Source organism: Polypterus senegalus, chromosome 3 (genome assembly GCF_016835505.1).
Source record: "Polypterus senegalus isolate Bchr_013 chromosome 3, ASM1683550v1, whole genome shotgun sequence".
NCBI classification, from domain to species: domain Eukaryota; kingdom Metazoa; phylum Chordata; class Cladistia; order Polypteriformes; family Polypteridae; genus Polypterus; species Polypterus senegalus.
The window spans coordinates 16,275,361-16,297,865 of NC_053156.1; positions in this window are offsets into that span (position 1 = coordinate 16,275,361).

Sequence of the window (22,505 nt, forward strand, 5' to 3'; positions counted from 1 at the left end):
AACTGCTTATCAATCTATAGGCCCTGTGCATCTTTAGAATGTGGATGGAATATAATCAGAAAGTAGGAGTGGCCGACCCGAGACTTGAACCCGGGGCCACTGCAACTGTAAATGTGTCAGAATTTCCAAAACAATCTAAGAGGCACGTCTTTAGGAGGAGAAAGGAAAGCAGGGAGCGCAGGAACTTCTACAGACGGCGGCTAAACAGGGAGTTGAACCCGAGTCCACTGGAACTGTAATGCAGCAGCCCTACCAGATACTATAGATCTGCCAGTTAGCCTAATGGGCACAGTTTTAGGGTGCGGAGTGAAAAATGGGCAGAATGTGGATAAGTCAATTGGAGAACTGGACCTGTGTCCGCTGGAACTGTAAGGCACCCAATCGGTCTTATGAACGTGCCATTAGGATGTGGATGGAAAATAATCAGAAAGTAGAAAACCTACATAGAGAGTGGCTGACCCGAAACTTGAACCCGGGGCCACTGGAACTGTAAGTGAGTCAGAATTTCCAAAACAATTTAAAGACGCGTCTTTAGGATGAGGATGGAGAGAGAGCAGAAACGTCTACAGACGGCGGCTGAACGGGGAGTTGAACAAACAGTAGGTGGAGAATTGAACCCGTGTCCAGTGGAGCTGTAAGGCACGACAGCTACCAGACTGTCCATTAACATATTAGATGGTGTAGGCCTTTAGAACGTGAATGGAAAAACCTGAGTGTGGCTGACTGGAGACTTGAACCCGGGGCCACTGGATCGGCGAGACGTCAGCCTTACCAGATATTTTTGCAATCCATTAGACACGTCTTTGGAATGTGGATGGAAAATAAGGAGCATAGAAAACTATACAGGGAGTGGCTGAACGGGGAGTTGAACCCGGGTCCACCAGAAGTGTAATGCAGTGGCCCCACCAAATTGTCGATCAGTCTGACGGGTTTGTCTTTAGAGTGCAGATGGAGAAAACAACTCAGAAAACCTACACACGTGTCAAATGTGCTCAGAATTCATCTGTGTGGTTGAACCCGGGTCCACAGGGACTGTAAGGCGCTGCCTCTCCCAGAATTGCTTCTCAGTCTTAGCAGGCGCTGCATGTCTTTAGAATTGGGACTTGAGAAAACAGTCAGAAAGTAGAAAACCTGCATGGGGTGAGTTGAACCCGGGTCCACTGGGACTGTTAGGCCACTGATGCACAAAATGGTTTAGATGGAAAATGGTGAGAACAGAAATCTGCGGCTGAACGGGGGGAATTGAACCCGAGTCCACTGTAACTGCAATGCAGTGTGGTGTAGTGGCTAAGGCTTTAGACTTCTAGCCATGAGGCTGAGGGCTCAGATCCCACTACTAACACCATGTCACCCTGAGCGAGTCCGTTGGTCTGCCTGGGCTCCAATTGTACAATAAAATGTCACAAGTCACTTTGGATAAAAAGGCGAATAAATAAAATGTAACTGTTATAGAGCCCTGTGGTGGGTTGGCACCCTGCCCAGGATTGGTTCCTGCCTTGTGCCCAGTGTTGGGTGGGATTGGCTCCAGCAGACTCCCGTGACCCTGTGTTCGGTTTCAGCGGGTTGGAAAATGGATGGATGTTATAGAGCCACTGGTTAGCCTAGTGGGCACATCATTAGGGTGGGGGTGAGAAACGGGCAGAATGTGGAGACGGCTGATTGGAGAATTGAAGCCGTGTCTTCTGGACCTGAAAAGCATCCGCCTTACCCGATCGCTTTAGACCATCTGACAGCTTAGAAACCTGCACAGATGGGGACTTGAACCCGGGGCCACTGGAACTGTAAGGCACCCACCTTCATTTCCAAACAGTCTAAGAGACGCGTCTTTAAGGATGAGGATGGAGAATAGCGGGCGTGGAAACCTGTGCAGACGGTGGTGGAACAGGGAGTAGAACAAGTAGTAGCTCAGTGGGGAGTTGAACCCGTGTCCACTGGAACTGTAAGGCAGCAGACCCACCAAATATTGTAGGATTGCTTAGCAGTCTGATAGACACGTCTTTATGGAGAGTGTAGAAGCCTAGACAGAGAACAGAGTGGCTGACTGACTGGGGACTTGAACCCGTGTCCGCTGGAAACGTAAGCAGCAGCCATGCCAACTTGTTTTAGAATCTCCTGTCCAACTAACATGTCTTTGAGATGTGGATGGAAAATCGAATACAGAAATATTAGGTAGGCTTTAACTGAGGTGGGCATGGGGGCTTGAACCCAGGTCCATTGTAATTACGAGCCAATTGCCCTAGATACTCTACCACCCCTGTGCTCCAATTTTTAAATATGGCCTCCTGCAGCTTCCTCATGCTTGTCCAGCATCTGACCGATGGTCCACTCCAGTACCCGCTGGACCCTAAAAAATTAACCCCATGGCTGCCCTCACTGTCCTGACGACACACTGCAGGGCAGCTGGCATTCGTCCAGACCAGGGTGCTCATACCAGGGCTGCTGGGCACCACAAGAGTTCTAATTTAGCTGTTTCTTGAAAATCAGCCCGTGTTGTCAAATTTTAGGAATACTTTGCATAAGAGGTGAGAGAGAGAGGGGGCTCAATGATGAAAGGCGCTATATACCCTAAAGATTCAATGATTGATTGGTGGGTGGACTGCTGAGAATGTGAGCTTCACAGACCCTTCTGGTGTGAGAGGTGACTTGAAGGACTGGGAACACTGGGTACGGTGTAAAGATTTGGGCACCACGGGGCGTCCATTGTGGCCTGGTTGTACCCCCCCCCCCCCCACTTTCTTTCTGGTGGTCCAGGTTCTTGCCATTCCAGTTCATCAAAAGGAAGCGGGTTGTTGTTTTTGGGCAACGGGGGAGGGGGATGGGGGCTCAATTTAGCTTATAAGCCTGAGAATTCAGTGCAGAGCCGGGGTGCGGTGGTGTGGTGGTCTTTCTCGAACAGATGTTGCCTTGCATTAAAATAAGGTTAATAAAAAAAAAGTTCAGAGAGTGAGTGAAGGTGTCCTGTTTCATCTTGAAAGACAACGGAGGGGGTGCAGCTTAAAGTGGGGGTGGGCTCGCCGTGGTGCTGCAGTGGCCTCTAATCTTCAATAAGCACGCAGGAAACGTGAGGGAATTCAAGGCTCCAGGCAGAACAGATGGTCCTGCACACAACCTTGAAGAGCTCGGCACGACCGGCAGCCCCCTCTATGCCCCCCACAAAACTCTGTTCTGGCAGACTTCCAACATAACCACATCCACCAGCACAGACTGACGCTCACATTCACGATACCCAGCATTACCAGGTTTGTGCCAATGGGGGGACAGGAGGGGGGCTTTTTTTCGGGGGGCACAGTTGGCCCCCTCCATTAGAGTTGCTTGGGATTTTAATTCACTGCAGATTTGGTCCAGCTGGCCTACAGGTGAGTGGCGCTTAGTGAATGGAGGGGCAGTAGGTGGGACTAGAAGGAGGGGGCGGGGCTAAAGGTATGATAATGAAGATAGTGGACACGTGTTAAAGAAAGTCAGACAGCCCATGGAAATGTGTGGACCCCTGGTCAGATTAGGACTCAACTCGTCAAAGGACACAGAGAATACTAATTCAAGTTTCCAAATATCATTTTGGTCGATGGCCACACCTTGGCATCCGTCTGCATTCAAGAAATCTTCACTGTGTCTGAGGTCCAAGGGGGTCCATCGATAAGTCCATGAAACTGAGATGCCATGTTACCAGGGAAGGCCTTTCTCACCTGCCCTCGATGTTTGCACATCTAATCATGGTGGACATGTCTCATCTGCTGTTCATCAAGGTGGGGATGGACGTCAAATGATTGGCATGTAATCTGAGTGGACGTGTCTGACCTGACTCAGTATGACCAAGATGAATCAAAGCAGACACATGTCATCCAGCTCAGCCAAGTACAGTAGATACATGTTAAGGTGGTCACTTTTACTATTTAAGGTGGTCACTATTTACTGTTTAAGGTGGTCACTATATACTGTTTACTATTTAAATTGTCCACTTTTGCTTTTTAAGGTGGTCACTATTTTCTATTTTAGGTGGTCACTTTTTCTATTTAAGGTGGTCATTAATTTCTATTTACTATTTAAGGTGGTCACTATTTTCTATATACTCTTTACTATTTAAGGTGGTCACTTTTACTATTTAAGGTGGTCACCCATACCACTCACTCCAACACATTCCACACCTTATGGCACCATCTTAGACCACCATCCCACACACCCATCCCTCCATCTAATCACCCCACATCAAACCCCACCATTCCACACCATCAACTACTCCATCATAGCATCCAACCTCTCTACTGCACCATCTCCACACACCCCATCATCCAAATGCCACCCCTGCTTACTCAACACCATCTCCACAATCCCCACCATCTTAGCACCACATTCCAATCACAGCACCATCTCCACACAACCACTAATCATCAAAATGCAACATTCCCCCTCAATAAGTAACCATCTCCACAACCCACCATCTCCATCAACCTTATCATCAACACCATTCCACACCTCTAATCATGAGGCATCACTTTCTTTACAATACTCACCACTTCAACATCACCATTTCTACAACCCTTTACCTCTGTGTCACCATCTCCACACAACCCCACCATCCAAATACCACCCCACCATCTCACAAGTACACCATCTCTTTCTATATACTATTTACTATTTAAGGTGGCACAATCAGGCTCAAAGTGGACACCTGGGGGGTGTGCTAAGGTTTATATGACTCCTGATGTCCGTGTGCTAATCAACATATAACATGTAGCCATGGCAACAGGATGGGGGCCGCTCCTGTCCTCCCTTCCTTACCTGATGAACTCACTAGAACTCTTTTGTTTCTTCCCGCATGTTCACATCTCCTGAGACTCACCAAAGTGGACACCTCGTCCAGGTTGATGCGTGTTATCGGACTCGTCAAGGTGGCATGTCTCATGTGACTAATTACGCTGGACACCTCTCATCCAGCTCCTAGTGGAAACTTTCATCACACGCACCAAGATGGACATCTCATCTGACTCCTCCAGGTGGGCGCATCTTACCCGACTCGTCAAGGTGGGCAAGTCTTATCCAATTCCTCCAAGTGGACACTTCATACCAATGTCACACACATGCGCATGGTGGGCAGCTAAAGGGTCTAAATGAGAGTAATTCCACGCCAGACCAAGGGGGTGGCGGAGTGCGCTGACCTTTTCTCTCACTGTCCCGCCTGGCCCTTGGATGGCGTCATGACCGAAGAGACTTCCTGTTCCAGCCTTGTTGATGACGTCACTTCCGGGTCTGAGCCTATGGAAGAGGACCCTTGCGCTTCCGCCCTCGATGACTTCACTTCCTTTTCTGGCCTTTAAAGCCGCCATATTTGACTGACCCTAATCAGTTCGATTTTGGACTCCGTTCTGAGCACGTCAGCACTAGCTATTCACCCATTTGCAGCTGGGAATATCACATGGGTGGCTGCCCCAAACCTTTTTATGACTCTTGTGTCTACTTTTTGTGACACCAAGTTTGTCGAGTTGACACTTCTCATCCAACTCAAAGTGGACTCAACTAAACGGACAACTCATCAAGGTGGACGCCCCTCATCATACTCGTGAAAATAGAAAAATTCAGATGCATCAAAGTTTTCTAAATTCCATTGTTTTGGAGTTTGAGATTTCCCTGAGTCACCTGGACAAGCAGGTGGCCATGGTCTTTATTGTCACTCTTGAACACACAGAGATGGAGGTGAGATGCTTCATCATCAGGATGTGTACGTCCAAGATCACCAGAAAGCATCAGGCATGAGAGCACCAAAACCAACATGGTTGATGAAGGTGGGCAGATATCAGTCTGCTCAAAGACCACCCTGACACAACTTTGGCATGTCTGATATTCTCTGACATTGCCAGCTCTGAGGAGAGCCCAGACGTCTATTGGTGTTTGTCTGGCATGTCTTCCCTCCTCTTGGTGCCTTTTTGGGCATTCCTTGAGGCGTCTCCTGTACTTGTGGCACATTGAATTGATGGGACCTCATTTAGAATGACCCATGTGTCACTGGGTCTAGAAGGTCCCACAATTCACACCACACGTCAGGACAACCACCAAGCCATGACGTCCAAGGACCTCTCTGTAGACCTCCACAATCAAATTGTGGTGAGGTGGAGATCAGGGATTTGTGATCCAATCAGTTTTATAGCTTTGTGAGGTCCCAGGAGCTCAGTGGCCTCAAGAAAGTCCACCAGGAATATTCCTGGAGTTGCCTGTCTGGACACACTGAGTACCTGGGCAAGAAGGGCCTTGGGCAGAGAGGTGATCAAGACCCCATCGGTCACTCTGACAGAACTTCTAAAGTCCACTGCTAAGATGGGAGAACCTGTCAGAAGGACAAGCATCTCAGCAGGTGATTATGGTGGAGTCACGAGACGGAAGTTCCTCTTTAGTAAAAGATGGGATGACATAAACTGTTCAAATCCAGGTGTGTTTCGAAAGGACTCCAAGAGTGGAGGAAAATGATCATCTGGTCTGATGAGACAAAAACAGAATTCTTTGGACCAAATTCCAGTGAGGAGAAGACCTGGCACTGCTCTTCACCTGCATAATACCATCCCTACAGTGAACCAAGGGGGTGGTGGCATCATACTATGGGGGTCTGGGGATAAGGGGACTGGTCAGAACTGAGGGAAGGATGAATGCGGCCAAATACAGAGAGGACCTTGAAAGGCCACCAGCTTTAGAGTACAGGCCACCTCAGACTGGACCACAGTTCACATTTCAGAATGACAATGACGTGGAGCATAGAGCCAAGGCAACGCTGGAGTGGCATTGGGACGAGTGTCCTTGAATGACCCACCCAAAGCGCTGACCTAAACTCCACAGCGAGGCCTGAAGACAGCAGTTTACAGACAAGTGACATTCAAACTAACAGGAGCCTGAGAGGATCTGCTGGGAAGGAAGGGATAAGCGAACCAAATCCAGGAGTGCAAAGCTGGTAGAGACTCACCAAGAAGACTCGCAGCTGGCATTGCTGCCAAAGGGGCTTCTGCAGAGTAATTAATGAAGGGTCTGAATACTTACATACGAGCAATGAGAGATTTCAGTTTGTGTTTTAATACATTTGGAAACACTTCCTGAAGACTTGCTTTCACTTTGTCACTTTGTCATTATGGGATATAAAATGTAAATTTAATCTATATATATGATATAGCACTATCTATTATATAGTGCCTTTCATATCTATCTATTATATAGTGCCTTTCATATCTATCTATCTATCTATCTATCTATCTATCTATCTATCTATCTATCTATTATATAGTGCCTTTCACATCTATCTATCTATCTATCTATCTATCTATCTATCTATCTATCATATAGTGCCTTTCACATCTATCTATCTATCTATCTATCTATCTATCTATCTATCTATCTATCTATCTATTATATAGTGCCTTTCATATCTTTCTATCTATCTATCTATCTATCTATCTATCTATCTATCTATCTATTATATAGTGCCTTTCATATCTATCTATTATATAGTGCCTTTCATATCTATCTATCTATCTATCTATTATATAGTGCCTTTCATATCTATCTATCTATCTATCTATCTATCTATCTATCTATCTATCTATCTATCTATCTATCTATCTATCTATCTATCTATCTATTATATAGTTCCTTTCACATCTATCTATCTATCTATCTATCTATCTATCTATCTATCTATCTATCTATCTATCTATCTATCTTATTTTGTTATTTCATTGCCTCCTCTGCATATTCAAATGCACTCCCCAGGATGACACCCTAGTAACCCCCAGAAAGGCGCTATATCAAATCACAAGGGTGCATGTTAAGTTCCTATCTATTAGTCAGAATGAAAATGTCGGGAAACATAACAGATGAAGCAGGTATGAGAATGTGATATTAGATCAGCTGCTAGAAAGGCGCTATATTAAATCAAATGGTTGTAGTTTTTTTTGTCTGTTCTTTATTTCTCCTTATACAATTTCTTGCGTTAGGAATTTGTTAATTTTTGCATACCCCTTGGTGCCAGAGCTCAGGGTCCACCATTTTACAGCAGCCCTTGCAGCAATTGCAGGTTAAGCGCCTTACTGAAAGGCCCAACAGAGTAGGATCTCTTATGTCAGTGATGGGAATTCGAATCAGCAACTTTCCGGACACCAGCGCAGATCCTTAGCCTAGGAGCCCACACAGGCTCTGTCTCTACTAATAATTTCCTCTTTTGTGTATCACTTTGGTTGCCAAGACTTACAGTGAAGTCACATGGAAACATTTGTGCAAATCAGCATTGAGAATGTTTTGTTACGATATATTGGAAGAGCATCTGTAAAGAGGCGCTGTATGTTTTTTTTTTTTATTAAGGTGTAGGTTGCTGAGCTCTGTATTACTTTCTAAGCCAGTATGGCCCTCTAGTGGTCATGGCATTCAGTCCTCGCCACTAAGTGTCCTTGTGTCCCTGAGCGAATGACTTGACTGCCAGGGTCCCACGTAAATAACAGGAACATCCAACATCCCCGCAACACAGGAAGCTGAAACAAATTAGGTGGAGCGGTTTGTGCGGTTACTGGTGGATCTGATGCGGACTTAACCTACAGGTTTAAAGCTAAACACCAAGAAATGAGTGCGAGAGAAAAGCTTTAAAGTGAAGAATGCGGCCACCCAGAGGAAACACGGACTCCATCTGGCTTTCTCATACCCTGCGTCTCCACCTCCTTTTGAAAATGGCCCGCTTTTCTAAAGATGAAAAGTTGTGCACACATTTAGAAAGTTGGCTGCTCCTCTCGCGCCCCCTTGTGTCGCAAATGCGACAGCACCAAACCTTCCCGAGCTACCCTGGCGCCCGTGTGGACAGCCGCAAAGGTGTTCGCGAACAATTAGCACGGGAGAGAAGCTTAATCTGAAGATTTAAAAAAATATAACAAACCGCAGAAACTCCACTCATACAAACGCGAAGATTACAAAACCTACGTAAAAAGACGCAGATGGAGGATTTTTTGGGACAACATTAAATTAATAAATTAATAAAAGCACAGTAGTACTAGGGTGTTGTACCGTGTTAGCTATTATGAATGTAATGACCCCTTTTATTGGCTACCTAAAAAGATTACAATATGCAAGCTTTCGAGGCAACTCAGGCCGCTTCTTCAGGCAGACACACCGAAATTGCTTGAAGAAGGGGCCTGAGTTGCCTCGAAAGCTTGCATATTGTAATCTTTTTAGGTAGCCAATAAAAGGGGTCATTTTACTTGGCTTTTCTCTAAAAAATAGTGAAATATGATAATAAATAAACAGCAACATGAAATGCGAATGTACTGTAAATAATCAGATTTTGTGACGATTTTTTTTTGTTTCTTATTTCTTTACGAATTTATTTAACTATCGTATTTCTTCATTTACACCACACGAAACATGAAATAAGCCCTGCAATGAAAACTGTCACTATTACTCGTCAGAGTGGAGGGGGTTGGCACTACCGAGTACTGTGTTCTGATTGGTGAGTCGTCGGTATAGCGGACGTTATTTATTCTGTTTTGTCCGAAATATCCCTCGGTAGTCACAACGTTTTGACGTCGTCTCTGTAAGGTTATACTGTACATATCTGCGTCCCATCATCAAGTCCCAGATGAGCTGAAAGTATGAGATCGTTACGCGTTGTCATTCTCCAGTCCAGTCCGGTCTGGTCGGGTTAATGGGGTATCGCGATTGGCTGTATGGCAGTTACTGGAAGATTCCGTTGAGTGGCTCACTTATTTAGTGCCAGGAAATACACACACAACATCTCAAAAAGCAGCAGAATGCACCTAAATAAAAGGACAAGTGTCTGTGTATCTGTGTGTCCGTCCAGTTGCTCTATCCCTGTTAATCCAACTGATGGCACATTACATACACATTGTTTGATTTTTAATTTTGATTTGACATACTTCATAGTAATAAAATGCATTGCATTTTTCACACCAACAGATGCCAATCACAAACATTAATGCTGCTTTTACAAATTCCATACCAAATGGCAAATAACAGAGACTTGTGCATTGCATTAGTCACTCCAACAGATGGCATATCTTGAACATTTGTAGTAGTAAAATGCATTACATGTGTCATTCCAGCAGATGGCGCATCACAAACATTACCCTTGCTTTTCTAAATTCTTTACCAAATGGCATGTAATAGAGACATATCCATTGAATCTGTTATTCCAACAGATGGCGCATCATGAACATTTGTAATAATGAAATACATTGCATTTATCATTCCAACAAATGCTAATCACAAACATTTTCAGTAATAAAATGCATTGCATGTGTCATTCCAGCAGATGGCACATCACAAACATTTGTAGAAATGCATTACATTTGTCATTCCAACATCAGGTGCATCACAAACATTTACGCTGCTTATACAAACCCTATAGCAAATGGCATATAATAGTGACATATGCGTTGCATCTCTCATTCCAACAGATGGCGCATCGTAAACATTTGTTGTAATGAAATACATTGCATTTTTCTTTCCAACAGAAGCCAATCACAAACATTTTTCGTAATAAAATACATTGCATGTGTCATTCCAGCAGATGGCGCATCACAAACATTACCCTTGCTTTTCCAAATTCTTTACCAAATGGCATGTAATAGAGACATATGCATTGAATCTGTTATTCCAACAGATGGAGCATCATGAACTTTTGTAATAATGAAATACATTGCATTTATCATTCCAACAAATGCTAATCACAAACATTTTTAGTAATAAAATGCATTACATTTGTCATTCCAACAGATGGTGCATCACAAACATTTTTAGTAATAAAATGCATTGCATGTGTCATTCCAGCAGATAACGTATCACAACCTATAGCACTGCTTTAATGAATCCCATACCAAGTGACATGTAATGCATTTTCCATTCCAACAGATGGTGCATCAGAAGCATTTGTACTAATAAAATGCATTGTATTGTCATTCCAACAGATGGTACATCACACACATTTACTGCAATGCATTTTATCCCTATAAATATTTGTGATATGCCATCTTTTGGAATGAGAAATGTACATAATTTTATTAATGCATGCATTACAAAATACAGTATTTTCAATTGCTGGTGAACTGCAAACATTAAGGTGGAGGTCTACGTTGATTACTTAGATAGTTTTGTAGAAACGAGGTGTGGTCATTTTCCCCCAGGAATTCCAGTTGACTTGTTAACAGTGTGAATATATTTGTGAATATATGACTGGCAACTCCATATTGGCAGAAGTGAGGGCAACCTGCAAGGCGCTGGCACACCATTCAGGGCTGATTCCTTCACTTTGAGGTGACCCCGCCCATTATTGGAAAGAAGTGGGTTTGCAAAAATGAAGGAATGAGCTCGTTGTTCTGCCAGCCTCGAGTCTGATGGTTGCTCAGATAGGCCCCAGCTGCTCACGACCCTGCTCTGGATAAGCAAGTTTGGAAGATGGATGGTTGGATGAATTACTAAATGCAACTGACAATAATGCAGCCTTGAGCGTAATGGCACATTAGATTGCATCTTTTCTGATGGGGTCTAGATGTTAAGGCTTTGGATAAATAAAAATGAAAGGCACTATATAACTGATAGATCTTTATTTGTCCCAAGTGGGGAGTTTAACATTTTTACCACTGGGACATGTACTTTACCAAGCTACCCTTGTCAGTTGTTGAACTGGCAGGTTAAACGTGTCACACACGGATTGAGTCTGCAGTCTTTTGATTTTATATAGCGCCTTTCTGGGCGGGGGGCACCACGTCAAGGCACCTACCTCTCAGTTACACTGTAACAGACGGCATATTTCTGCATTGGCAGCTGAAGTGACTCAGATAGTGAGTCAGGGGTCCGTATGAAGCTAGCGGCTTAACATAAAGAACAGCCCCTCACCGTGCTTTATACCTACAGATTGATTCCTTCCAAATTCCTGCCATTTGAGCCCTGACAGGCGTAGGGAATTTTAGGGTTGCAACGGCGACAATAAGCTTTAAACAGCCGACCACAAGGGGGCGGTGTTAATTGTCATCCACCGTCCATTTTCTAGACCCACTTATTCATGGCAGGGTCGCGATGAAGCTGGAGAAACCCCAGCATGGACGAACAACACCCGGACGGGACGGCAGCCCAACACAGGGTTAACGTGCAGATATTCTGTCAGATGTGACGGTTAAATGACTTGCAGCTCAGTTTTTATCCGTTAGACTGGTGTGTTAAGGAAATAACACTGCAAATTTGCATAGTGCTTACAATATTGTAACATTATTTTAATACAGCGCTATTGTGATGATTATTTATTAATATTCTTGCCTATAGGGTTTGAGACTGGGGGCGGCCGCTTGTTTTACTGTTTCCTCTTTTCGGCTTCGTTAAAACTTTAGTTTTTTTTTTATCGTTTTCATTCTTATGCTAACAACTTATTATTTCTATGACATTACTGGACGAAAATTTGATGATAATAAACAATTATTTTTGCACGTTAAAGCAATTAGATGCTAGAACCCTGCTTAAATGTAAATATACTCGTTTATTTTCTTTTAACATTTTATTGTAATACCATTTTATAGTGCGAAAATTAATTTGTTGATTGAATATACATTTTCATGCGATTCTCGTATACCGCACAATAAAATATTTTCTCGTTTTGTGCGCCTCGCGCGATCTTCAGCGCGTCTTTTGTTGAACGCACAGTACGATGTGCTGTTCAGGCTTTCGGCCAGCAGGTGGCTCCCGATATCCGTTCCCCTTCCTCTCTGCCGCGTTCGGCCATTGATGCTGGACTCTCAACCACAGATTTATTTTGAGCGCCTTTCCTCAGACACGTTTGGTGTGAATATGTGAGAGGAAAAAAAATGTCTGTGCCAAGTAAACCCTTTCGAGGAAATAAATAAGTGCGTCCCGCTCAGATGAAGCCTGGCAGAAAAGTTCATTTCTACCCACAGTTATGTCGACCAGACGTCCAGTTGTTTTTTTTTCGAGATTTCCTCTTTTGTATGCATTTCCTCTCGGGATTTAGCAAGATGGCTCGTCTTCCCCGTTTTATAATCGACCAAAAACTCCAAGGGGGAATCATCCCCAACCCCACCGGCTTTTTACAATGCCCATGAATCTCCAAGCAGTGGCGGCGCCAGTCACTTCAAACCAACAGGCAGGCACCAAAACATTTGGCAGGTCCCAAGCAATGAAGCAAACATAGAACAAAGTAATAAATGAGAAAAGTGAAACAGTATGCGTAGTGCATGGCTTGCTATTTCAGCAGATCAATGCAGCCGGTTAACAAAGTCAACAAATTCTTGATTTGTCATACTAGTCCAATAGTCCGCAAGTGTATTCATTTTAGCATAATGAGACAATTATGGAATATTTGAATGAATTTGTCAATCACACGATCCAAATCTAATTTCTTGGCATGGAAATTACTGCGATGTCTGACAAGCGCACGGCTGTCATTGTTGATCGCAGATGTGTTTTGATCAACGTAAGTTTGCTGAATGATCTCTCGGAAACATTTCAGCTGCTAAAGTGCCATTACCAACTTCATCGCCATTGCGTCAACCACGAACTTAACGATTGCTGAGAGTGCGACATTTCAGCACAAGCGAAAACGCTACAAATGATAATTTAGAAATATACTGGCAGATGAGCGCGTGTAACATTCCAGCAGCACTTGTTGTGGGCAGGCGGCACGATGCGTGAGGCCAATGCTGGCATGACGCATGCGCACTGCCAGTTCTATCAGGCTACAAGTATGTACTGTATAGGTCACTAGTCCGTGTCTGTGATAAACTGATATAGCACTCGATGACAGTGACATGCGGTGAGGCTCATGGCTGGTGAGTCAGTTTTACAAATATATAAACCCCAAAGAGTATAGCTTATTGACTATTCAGTTGGCAGCCAGCTTGCACAGTGACTTCTAGTTATGTTTCATATCTCATCAGCATTCTTTACACACACATAGACAGGAAAGGCGCATATTTGGCTAAGAAAGAACGTTACATTAGTAGCGGCGAGAGAGAGAGAGAGAGAGCGGAGAGAGCGCATTTACTCCTCACCCTCCGCGTATTCTAAATTCGCCGTTGCAATTCCACAATTCATACTCATTCAATACAAATGAAAGTATAGAGTGGTGTACAAAAAAAAAACAGATTTCAATTTTTGACTTTCATTGAGGGGCGGCAAGGTGGCACAGTGGGTAGTGCTGCTGCCTCACAGTTAGGAGACCTGGGTTCGCTTCCTGGGTCCTCCCTGCATGGGGTTTGCATGTTCTCCCCGTTAGGTGCATTGGTGATCCTAAATTGTCCCTAGTGTGTGTGTGTACGCGTCCTGCGGTGGGCTGGCACCTGCCTTGCACCCTGTGTTGGGTGGGATTGGCTCCAGCAGACCCTGTAGTTAGGATATAGCGGGTTGGATACTGGATGGATGGATGCCAGCTCCTACTCTTGGCAACTCGACCCTCAAAGGCTAATGCAACTTACTAGAATCGTCACGTCCCGTCCTCAAGCTCATCTTAATGACGGGGTGGTCTTTGCTTCCACAGTCTGTGACAAAGAAACATCAGTGGGGGTCCTGAGTGCTTCATTGTCAGGTGGAACAGCAGGGCTGTTGAGTGCTATGCTGGTAAGCTTCAGATCGGTTCAGGTTGACCTAGGTGGACCTCCTACAGAGGACCTGCAGATGTATCTCTTGGTTGTCCATCTTCAGTGAACTGAAGCTGAAAATTGTGTGTCACACCCAGGTCTCAGCAGCACTGGCTGCTCTTTAACTCCTCTGTGATCCGCCTCGCCCTTTGTCTGCATGGTTTCATCACTGGCCCCACCTCACTCGGCCCACCTGGGGTCAATGGTGCTTTTTCCCAGCTCCAGAAACCCAAAGCTCCTCTGGCAACCACGCACCTATAGGGCAAATGCACCATAACAGGTGGAGAAACATTGGTGGGGCTGCCAAGGTGGCACTCTCTCAGCTCTCTTCATTCTTATGCTGATGCAGCAAATGGTATTCCAGATCAGGGATCTCAGCCTTGAGACGATCCAGAAACTTCTCAGGAGAGCCCAGCGAGTCCATTTTAAGACTCTGTGGCACTTGGCTCTTTGCTAAATCAAACGGTCGGTATTATCCACATCCCACTTCTGACACCAATGCCGTATCAGTTCTGAGTGCCAATGAATTGTTTTACTCTTATGACTCTCTTGTAGGTAGCTTGCCACCCTTCAAAATACCACTCGCTGTTGCTGCAGAAGCATTGGTGGAGCCGTCAAGGTAGCAGTCTCCTGGTTATCTTCTTTCGTGTTCTGATGCAGCAAATGGCATTTCAGATCTGGGATCTCAGCCTTGAGACAATCCAGCAGTTCCTCAGGAGAGCCCAGCAAGTCCATTGTAAGTCTCCATGGTAGTTGGCACTTTGCTAAATTGAACCTTAGGTATTATGCACATCCCACTTCTGACACCAATGGAGCACCAGTTCTGAGAACCAATGGATTTTTTTATTCTTATGATTCTCTTTAGGGTTAGGGTTAGGGTTAGGGTTAAGCCTGGTAACGGGCTCCAAGGCTCCAAGGTAGCTCTCCATCTTTTAAAAGATCACCAACTGTTGCTGCAGAAACATTGGTGGAGCTGCCAAGGTGGCACTCTTTTAGCTCTCTTCATTTTTGTGCTGATACTGCAAATGGCATTCCAGATTTGGGATCTCTGCCTTGAGACAATCCAGAAACTCCTAGGAGTGCCCAGGAGGTCCATTTTAAGACTCTCCAGCACTTGGCTGTTTGCTAAATTGAATGGTAGGTCTTATCCACATCCCACTTCTGACACCAATGCAGTATCAGTTCTGAGTGCCAATGGATTGTTTTACTCTTATGACTCTCTTGTAGGTAGCTTGCCACCCTTCAAAATACCACTCGCTGTTACTGCAGAAGCATTGGTGGAGCCGTCAAGGTAGCAGTCTCCTGGTTATCTTCTTTCGTGTTCTGATGCAGCAAATGGTATTCCAGATCTGGGATCTCAGCCTTGAGACGATCCAGAAACTTCTCAGGAGAGCCCAGCGAGTCCATTTTAAGACTCTGTGGCACTTGATGCTTTGCTAAATCAAACGGTCGGTATTATCCACATCCCACTTCTGACACCAATGGAGCACCAGTTCTGAGCACCAATGGGTTTTTTTACTTTTACAACTCTCTTTAGGTTGCTCGCCATCCTTTAAAAGACCACCCACTGTTGCTGCAGAAGCATTGGTGGAGCCGTCAAGGTAGCAGTCTCCTGGTTATCTTCTTTCGTGTTCTGATGCAGCAAATGGTATTCCAGATCTGGGATCTCAGCCTTGAGACGATCCAGAAACTTCTCAGGAGAGCCCAGCGAGTCCATTTTAAGACTCTGTGGCACTTGGCTCTTTGCTAAATCGAACGGTAGGTATTATGCATATCCCACTTCTGACACCAATGGAGCACCAGTTCTGAGCACCAGTGGATTTTCTACTCTTACAACCCTCTTGTAGGTAGCTCGCTTAAAAAGGACCACCTAAAAGGATCGCTCATCGTTGACACGCTAGATTTGATTCATATGCAACTTGTCACAAGAATGACACAAAGTCGACAAAAAGGTTTGGGGCCGCCACCCGTATATTGTTCCTTTGCTGCAAAAATGGTTTAAATTGAGCAGAGGTGTTTACAGATATGAGTCCAAAACAGAACTGAGCTATGTAGTTAAGATGGCGGCTTTACATGCCGAGAAAAGAAAGTGATGTCATCAGTGGTGGCCGGAACCAGAAGTGACATCATCAGTGGTCCCCTGAAAACCGGAAGTAACATCATGAGTGTCCCTAGAACCGGAAGTGACATCATCAGTGGTCCCCTGAAAACCGGAAGTAACATCATGAGTGTCCCTAGAACCGGAAGTGACATCATCAGTGGTCCCGGAACTGGAAGTGATGTCATCAGTGTCGCAGGAACCCTGTGGGATATCCCGTGGACGATCTGCAAGGGATTGAGGGAAACAGTCTGTGAACCCTGTCGCCCCCTGGTCTGGCGTGGAATTATTATCATCCAGGACCTTTAGCTGTCTCCCAGTCCCACGTGTGTGACAGACTTTTAAGGTTTGCTGTTTTTACAGGCTCCCCTGCAGCGGGCTGTGAAGTTGCTCATTTATATGATGGATTGCCAGCTCATATACTTAAATAAATACCTCCAGACAGTGAAAGTAGTCCTTCAGATGGGATGAAGACAGGACTCTTGACCAATGGATAAAGGGGAGAGGCATGTCTTCAATTCCAACCCACGACCCTGCTATTCTCAGTAGTCTTGGGAGGAGAAGGTGGTGCCATATTAACGGACCAAAGGCACGAGAGTGAAGATGCCAAAGAGAGGAGCAGTCAGTGACTTCAGCGACTGGCATGGTATTACCCTCTTGTCTGTTCCAAGTAGGATCCTGGTGAAGATCACAATCCAGCTAATCTCCAAGGCAATTAGCAAACAGTTATGGAATGGACAGGCTGGAAGGGGGATGCACTTGAATGGTAGGTACAGTATTATCCACATCCCACTGCTGACACCAGCGTAGCAGCAGTTCTGAGCACCAATGGATTTTTGTACTCTTACATTTCACCTGGGGTCAGTGGCAGCTTGATCTGCCACACTTTTTTCTACCTCCAGAAGCCTGAAGCTCCTTCCACAACCACACACCTAGGTCAATGAACCATAGCAGGTGGAGAAACATTGGTGGGGCTGCCAAGGTGGCACTCTCTCAGCTCTCTTCATTCTTGGGGTGATTCTGCAAATGGCATTCCAGATCTAAGATCTCCTCAGGAGAGCCCAGCAAGTCCGTTTTAAGACTCTCTGGCACTTGGCGCTTTGCTAAATCGCACGGTAGGTATTATCCACAGCCCACTCCTGACACCAATGGAGCACCAGTTCTGCACACCAATGGATTTATTTACTCTTACATCTCTGTTGTAGGTAACTTGCCACCCTTTAAAAGACCACTGACTGTTCTTTTAAATGATGAAATATTATTGAGCAGTGCAAGGAGCGGCAGAGGCAGCTGTCCTGTGGATTCAGGAAGAGTTGCGACTCCTTCCCTTTCGGCACACTAGACTTTGCGGTGTAGACTTCATTTTCAATGGATGAATTTGCCAATTTACAATCAGTTACCTCATAATGCGAACGTGAAGATGTGTCTTCGGGAAGGGCTTGCAAACTTATTAAAAATCACAGTCTGAAATCTCTTTTTCATTGAGGTACTCAGACCCTTCATCCAGTGCTTTGTAGAAGCCCCTTTGGCAGCAGTTTCAGCTCAGAGTCTTCTTGGTGAGTCTCTACAAGCTTTGCCCACCTTGATTTAGGCAGTTGATCCCTTCCTGGCAGATCCTTTCAAACTCCCATTATGCTGAAAGGCACTGCTGTCTTCAGGCCTCTCTGTTGGATTTGGGTCTAGGCTTTGGGTGGGTCAATCGAAGGACACTCATCCCAATGCCACTCCAGCATTGTCTTGGCTCTATGCTCCACGTCATTGTCGTGCTGAAAAGTGAACCGTGGTCCAGTTTGAGATGGCCTGCACTCTAAAGCAGGTTGTCTTTCAAGATCTTCTCTGTGTTTGGCCACATTCATCCTTCCCTCAGTTCTGACCAGTCCCCCTGTACCTGCACCCCCATAGCGTAATGCCACCACAACCATGGTTCACCGTAGGGATGGTATTAGGCAGGTGAAGAGCAATGCCGGGTCTTCTCCACACATGGTGCTCAGAGTTCTGCCCAGAGGGTCCTGTTTTTGTCTCCTCAGAGCTAGACAGTCGTTTTTCCTCATGTGCTCAGAGTCCTTTACGTGTCATCATACGCCTTTTACTCAAGAGTTGCTTCTGTCTCTGTCCACTCTGTTATAAATGCCTGATTGATGGAGTGTAGCTGAGATGGTCGTTTGTCCAAGTTCTCCTATCTCAGCAGAGGACTTCTGAAGCTCTGTTACAGTGACCATTGGGTTACTGGCCACCTCCCTGACCTGATGTTTGCAGGAAAGTTTAGCTGGACTAAGTATTGATCTCCCCTTCATTGTCCTGCTCCCAATCAAGCATTAAGCCCCACCCATTTTCTGCTCTCATGCATGCATCAGGCCCCACCCATTTTCTGTTTTCTTGCATGCATCAGGCCCCACCCATTTTCTGTTGTCATGCATGCATCTGACCCCACCCATTTTCTGTTCTCATACATGCATCTGACCCCACCCATTTTCAGTTGCCATGCATGCATCTGGCCCCGCCCAATCCCAATTATCCATCCATCAAATATCCAACCCGCTATATCCTAACTACAGGGTCACGGGGGTGTGCTGGAGCCAATCCCAGCCAACACAGGGTGCAAGGCAGGAAACAAACCCAGGGCAGGGCGCCAGCACGCCATAGGGCACACACACCCACACACCAAGCACACACTAGGGACAATTTAGGATCGCCAATGCACCTAACCTGCATGTCTTTGGACTTGTGGGAGGAAACCCACGCAGACACGGGGAGAACATGCAAACTCCACGCAGGGAGGACAAGGCCATTTACTTATTTCATATTCTACACAACGCCACTGACCACTTATCACAGGGTGTCTGAAATACTTTCTGCATGAAGTGAGCACACCAGAAAGAATGGTCATTAAAGGATGTTCCGGGTGGTCCATGGGTTGACTTAGTCGTCTCCCTTGGAAAAACTTTCCTGATGTTAAATCCACCTAAAATCCACCGATCACCCGCTCTGACTTCCTTACAGACGTTTTTTTTATTTCTGCACTTTTCCTTCCATCCCTGAGTAACATTTCTTCACACTCCCAGTCTCTCTCGGCTCACCCACCTTGATCCATCACTACGTGGGGGCTCTGCCTTGATGGAAACTCGGCAACTTCTTCTTCTTCTTCTTTCTGCTGATCCCGTTAGGGGTCGCCACAGCGGATCATCTTCTTCCATATCTTTCTGTCCTCTGCATCTTGTTCTGTTACCTCCATCACCTGCATGACCTCTCTCACCACATCCATAAACCTTCTCTTAGGCCTTCCTGTTCTCCTCTTCCCTGGCAGCTCTATCCTTAGCATCCTTCTATTGCAATGTCTTATTTCCATGTGGTCACTCGCGCATGCCTCTTCCGACGTAGTCATGTCTGGCGTCATATTCAAGGAGCTCCAATAGTTTAGGAGCAGAGAATACAATCAGATGATCAAAAATCAAAGTCCTACCAGAAATGCTGCACTCTTTGAGAAGCTGAAAAGCCTGACAACGTTAAAAATGTCGCGGCCCGTCCCGAAAGAACAATCGACAGAGACGCAGAGAAACTGCTTCAGCAATCCGACTCCGATCAGACATTTTGTCAGGTCCTGAGTGCGAAGTGTCTGCGTGAATGTTAGTTAGTTTTATATCTGAGGCTTTAATATTTTTTTTTTGTTCTCATCTAATTTTATTTCATATTTTATCAACTTTTATCTTCTCAGATTTAATCTTTCGGCTCTTTTCCTTCTCTCACATGGAGAACTCAAATATACCGAATTAAAGTTTCTATTTAAAAAGATAGATTGCTTACCTTGCAGTCTTTATTTTTCTCTTTTCTTGGGAGACATGTTCGTATTGTTGTATCTGCTTTCGTGGCTTCTGTAAAACACTTCTAACCGGCTAAACCTTTTTTCTTTCTCCGTGTTAGTCTATATTTCTCATTTCCCAAATCGCTTGTTTTATAAAATTTGTTTTTACACAAAGTCCGCTTTTTTCGTTTTCATCTACATTCTTGTCAAAATCACCGGTGTCTTTGTCTAATGAAGTAACTTTTTAAAATCGTGTTTGTTGCCCTTCCCCGCATTTTTTGTGCATAAAAGCAGCCCCAACTCTGTGAAAAATATCCGTAAACCTAACGGTTAAAATACTGTAAATGGTGAAAGTAAAATACATTTTCTGAAAAAAAAAGAAAGACACCTTATGTTCTGCTAAAAATTACCTGTAAATCTTAAACAGTACGTTTCATTATTTTTTACAGCCAAGTTCTGTAAAATCAATATTTTTCTACTTTCAAAAATATGCTGCATACCGTTTACTGATACATTACAGTTACACTGAAAAAATCGATGTTTATTTGACAATGTAAAACGTAAATCGCGAAGGCAGACAACTGCAAAATATAAAACGGTGAAGCGCTGCTTCAATAACACCTAACTTACGATATTTGCATACGGACACGCCCCCTTTCACCTTATTGTAGCGACGGGTGGCACTGACTTCCCAGGAGGCTCGGCGGCGCTGCAGCTAAAATTACATTTATGCCGTATTTTAAAAATGTTCTTGTGTTTAATTTTGGATTACTGTATAGGTTTTTACTACGGGAGTGTTTTATTAAAGTTTAAAGGGGAGGGTGGAGTTTGCCAACCACTACTAACCGATACTGCCTGGTGTATGAGTCCGGGTATCGGGACGGAAGTTGAACATAGCACTTTTGTAGCGATCGTGTTACTTGAATATATAACTCTATCAGCACTGAAAGAAAACTTTTTTTAATACATTATAACTGTTGCGGGGCGGCACGGTGGCGCAGTGGTAGCGCTGCTGCCTCGCAGTTAGGAGACCCGGGTTCGCGTGGAGTTTGCATGTTCTCCCCGTGTCTGCGTGGGTTTCCTCCGGGCGCTCCGGTTTCCTCCCACATTCAAAAGACATGCAGGTTAGGTGGATTGGCAATTCTAAATTGACCCTAGTGTGTGGTGGGTGTGTTTGTGTGTGTCCCTGCCCGGGATTGGTTCCTGCCTTGTGCCCTATGTGGGCTGGATTGGCTCCAGCAGACCCCCGTGTCCCTGTATTCGGATTCAGCGGGTTAGAAAATGGATGGATGGATAACTGTTGCCCAATATTGTTCCTGGTGAACTGCATACCTAAGCTCAATTGGGAAATAACTTAAAAGTTAGCAGTCTTGTTTATTCCTGTATACTGAAGGTTTTTAGGTGTTATGGGAGCTGACTTATGGTGGGCTGTATTTAATAAGCTGGCACACCCGTAGGACACCATACTCCACAAAACCAAACATAACCTCTCCACCAGACAATGTGCCATAACTTCCTGAAATATTGACATCTTTTCAATGTATGGACGTTCAAAAAGTTTTTTTACAAAATCCAAAACCATTTCTACATGGTCACCTTCGTTTGCGATGTAATTTTCTCAGCGGCCTACCATTAAAACTTTTTTTAATGCCCAATTACAGCTCCTCCCGCCGTCCCCGGTTTCCAACGAAAATATAAAAGTGCGGAAACTTGTTGAACGTCCCCGGTAATTAAACGATATAACTTGATTGCTCTTGGTTGTTGTTACTTGACTGATTTAAATTGTGTACTGGTGTTCGATTATGACAATATTTTCTACAGGTTTATTGATTGGCTTATTTATTACAGTGCATGGTTTTCATGTTATGGTTAAACGTTCACTTTTATTGGAATGTGTTATAAAGAAAAAAAAAATGATGTACTAAAAAGTTATACCGTGGACCTAAAAAAATATTGTCACCTTCTTTATTAAGGTAAAATTCGGGCAACTTTA